The following is a 4,294-nucleotide window of genomic DNA, read 5'->3' as shown; positions in this document are numbered from 1 at the left end:
ATGACAGAGGCAGAGATGCTACTGCAGCCCCAGAAGAAGCCAGAGCTAGCCCTGGAAAGGCTCTGCCTGACACAGTCTCCAGCTCTGAGTCCTTTCCACCCCAAACAACAAATCCCTCCCAAGCTTCCCAACCCTCTTCCCACCTGCCCCCAACCCAAGAAGGTAACCAACCAGTGACTCTTCTGGCAAATAATCTTATGGGCAGCCGCTGCATTGGGATGGAGGTCCCCTGGTGGTTTGAGACCTCTTGGACTCCATGCCAGACTCCACACTGCGCACTTTACACTTTCAATAAAAGATGCCAATTTCCCTGCAGTTGGGGCAAGTCTCCACAGAGGACCCTCCCTCAGGGTGTGGGTGTTTCTTCCCTCCATGGCTGCACTGGGGGCACCTGGCAGTTGTAGCTACGAGCTGATGGAGGATGGTTCAACTCATGACTGAAAAATATCAGACACCTCTGAGGACCCTACAGATGGACAGGAAGAGATTTAATTCAGTTCTCACTGCCTTGGTTCAGGGCTCAGTTTAGCTGATTCCTCTTGCCTCAGTTTTCCCATCACACCTCAGCACATGGAGGGGGCCCAGACTCAGAAGCAACAAGGTCAGAATCCTCAGGCCTCACACTGCCAGAGGGATTGCCTTATAGCCAGCCTAGCTCCTGTGTGCCATGATGACAAGGGTCTTCACTCTTTTCTTGGCTTCCAGCTGCCCCTCTCTATCCTCTCCTCTTCTGTGTCCCCAACATGACTTGCTCAGGTCCAGAAGGGTGGACAGGTGTATCCCAGGTCCCGGGGAATGGTTAAAGGGACCCAAAAAAAGACTCTCTGTCCCATCTTTCTGAGAGCACATGTTCATCAAGGGCTTTCCACCTGCTGAGCCCTGTACTCTGGCTTTGTGACTTGATCTCATTTAACCTCATGAGAGCACCATAAGGTAGGTACCTTTTGGGTCCCTATTTTGCAGGTGGGGAAATCGAGACACCAAGAAATGCAGGGACTTGCCCAAGGTCACACAGTTGCAAAGTGGCAGAGCTGGAGTTGGAACCTGATGATTTAGCTCCAAAGCCCATGCTTTAACCACCCACCACACTGGGCCTGTTCATAAGCTACAGGGAGAAGTTCCAGGCTAAATTTGGCCCTAAAGGTGTGCAGTCCTCAGCAGAAAGAAAGCATAGAGTCACACCCCAGCACTACTTCAGTACATCTACTAAGAAGAGAGGCACATCACTTCCACTTACGTTTCATTAGCTGCAGCAGGTCACATGACTCTGCCTGACCTTCAGGAGGAGGGAAGTGTGATCATTTCTTATAGTGAGGAAGGGGAGGAAAACCAGATATATTGGTGAGCACAAGTAATGTCTTCCACACTCTCCTGTGTCCTCCTGAGAAGATGAGACTGGAGACATAGCTGGGGCAGGGGGATAGTGAAACTTCTGTTGCATGGAGAGTCTACAGAAATACAAGGCATCATCATGCCTTCAGCTGCAAACAAAGGAGGCACAGATGCAGCAACAGCCCAGAAAATGAGCAAGGAGGCTCAAAAGCCTGGTTCTTTACAAGCATGCCCTTGGTTTCTAGAAATAAAGCCCAATGATGATGAGAGGTTCAATGAAACCTAGCCCCTGCCCATGTATTGTCCTCTCAGAGCACCTGTTCCTCTAACCCCCACCCAAAGGCTCCTGGAAAACCTGTCTGCCAGACAGTGAGAGGAAGAGCCACTGTCTTCACATTAAAAACCATCACGCTGCATTCTACATAGAGGTTCCCCTGCCACAGGACAGCTTTATGCATCACTAAGCTCAACTCTGGCATCAGGAGGTCATTAAAGAACAAGAATCTTGGGGGCCCCTGGGTGGCTCAGTCAGTTAAGTGTCTGCCTTCAGCTCAGGTCATGATCCCAGGGTGCTGGGATTGAGCCCTGCATCAGGCTCCCTGCCCAGTGGAGAGTCTGCTTCTCCCCCCCCCCCCCCCCCCCGCTTACGATCATTCTCTCACTCTCTGTCAAATAAATAAATAAAATTAAAAAAAAAAAAAGGAATAAGAATCTTGGAGTTGGGAGGATGAGGCTCAACTTCGACCTCTGTCACTTTGTTGACTTGGTGAGGCCCTCAGCCTTCTGAACTTTGGTTCTCCCGTCTGTAAAGTGGATATTGATAATCATTATTACACTCTAAGTGTGCAGCAGCTATCTAATGAGATTTTTTTCCCATGAGGTGCTTAGCACTGAGGCAGGCACACAGTAAGTGCTCAATCTGTGCTTGCTGTGGTTAGTGCTGGTTTCTAAAGTGTGGGCCCTCCAGAACCCTTGACTCTGATCAGGGCTCAGTTGAGGACAAGGAAGGGCGCTTGACATGCTGGCAAGAGAGTGCCCAAGGAACCCCTCCCAGAGCAAGGCAGAGGCTGCTCTCCCAAACAGCTCTGGATATGTTTAGAGCCATAGGGCACATTCAGAGCAGTTTCAGCTTCTAGCCCTGAGAGGGCACAGAAACATTGAAGTCCCTTTTACATAATTGAAATAGCTTTGCCTCGCAGTCATCTTTTGAAAAAGATTTTACTTATTATGTGTAGAAGAAAGAGAGAGGGCATGAGTGGGGAGGCAGGGACAAGCAGATTTCCCGCTGAGCAGGGAGCCGGAGGCAGGGCTCATCCCAGGACCCCGAGATCATGACCTAAGCCCAAGGCAGTCTCTTTACCAACTGAGCCATCCAGGCGCCCCCCCCCCCCGTGACTTTGTTTAAAGACTTTTTTCTCATTAGGTTTTTTCCTAATAGTTTATTATAACTCAATATTATGTTGGATTTATTCCAGGCTGCATCATTCATTCATTCATTCATTCAATCGCTGCTTCTCTGAGTGCCCATTCTGCCCTCCTTAGATTCTAGTCCGCAAGACAAGCCTTACATGATAAGGCTTAATAAACAATGATATTTGAACAAGTAAATTAAAGGTTATTTTGAGATTGTCTTGAGGGCCATAGAAGGAGGGAATAAACAGGGACAAATATCAAGGAGGGAAGGGGAGGAAGAAGCACCATTGGGTGGTCAAGGAAGATCCACCTTTCTGGGGCATAAACACATCATCATCAGAGACCCCTGTGGGCGCCTTCACAGCCCATCACTCCTCCCCTCTCTCCCTTCCGGTGTCCTTGGTAACGCCCAAGTCCCAGCTCCTGAAATCGAGGGGAGGGGATTCGGAGAGGAGTGGGGCGGGACTTCCTGTCCAGGCTGCTCCAGGAAAGGCTAGAGCGGAGGAAGTCCCGCCTCGGGGGGGCGGTGCCTGGAGAGAACCCGGAACTTGATTCCCCTGCAGGTGGATCCTGCGGTCCCTAATTACCGCTGTTAGAACCGCCTCCTGTCAATCCTCACCAATCCGTTTGTTTCTATTTCTGCGTGCACCGTGGGTCCTCCCGTTATTTCTCCTCTGAACCACTGCTCTAGCCTCCTCACTGGTCTCCTCTCTTCCAGTCTGGCACTACTATCCGTAGCCAGAGGGGTTCTTCAACTGCACGCATGCAAACACCGCCCTCCCCTGCTTCGAGCCGTTCCTTGACATCCAGAGCCAAACCCAGGTCCCCCATCGCCGCCCACAAGGCCCTGCAGGGTCTGCCCACTCCCTTCTCCAGCGCCATCTATCCCCTGGAGGAGGGCACCGAAGCCCTCCATAGGTCCCGCACATCCTTCCTCAGACGTTAAAGCACCCCCGCATGCTCCAAGTTTAACTCCCTCTGCGATTTCATTTTCTAGGGTTTTTTTTTTTTTTTAAGACTTTTGGGGGAAACTTTTGGGTTAGAAAGAACTCGTTTCATTTTCCGTTGGCTACGGTTTCTCAACCTTCAAAGGGCACGCTCGGGCATTCTTTAAAAATAGGAAAATGGAAAGATTTGGAAGAATAGGGAAGGAGGAAGAGACAAGGTCGGATCAGATCAGAATTTGAGCAGCACAGCATGGGGTTGAGAGTCCAAATTAGAATGCATGGTCCAGAATGCTTTGGATTTCTGGGGAAGCGAGAGGAGCGAGCGAGGCATGGTGGGTGACAGGAGAGGATCTTCACACCTGGCCCGATGGTTCAGGGCTTGACTAATCTGCCCCCTCCTCCTTCAGCTTGTGATGAACTTGATCAAATCACCACCGCATCCTGAGTTGACAATGACAAAACCAAATGAACTGTTGTTTTACTTTCAAAAGAAAGATTTTTATTTTTAAGTGCTCTCCATACCCAATGTAAGGCTCGAACCCACAACACCAAGATCCAGGGTCACACATCCCATTGACGGAGTCAGCTAGGTGTCTCTATGC

The sequence above is a fragment of the Vulpes lagopus genome, chromosome 18 (assembly GCF_018345385.1).
Source record: "Vulpes lagopus strain Blue_001 chromosome 18, ASM1834538v1, whole genome shotgun sequence".
In the NCBI taxonomy this organism is placed as follows: domain Eukaryota; kingdom Metazoa; phylum Chordata; class Mammalia; order Carnivora; family Canidae; genus Vulpes; species Vulpes lagopus.
Note: the sequence above shows the minus strand (reverse complement) of the source record.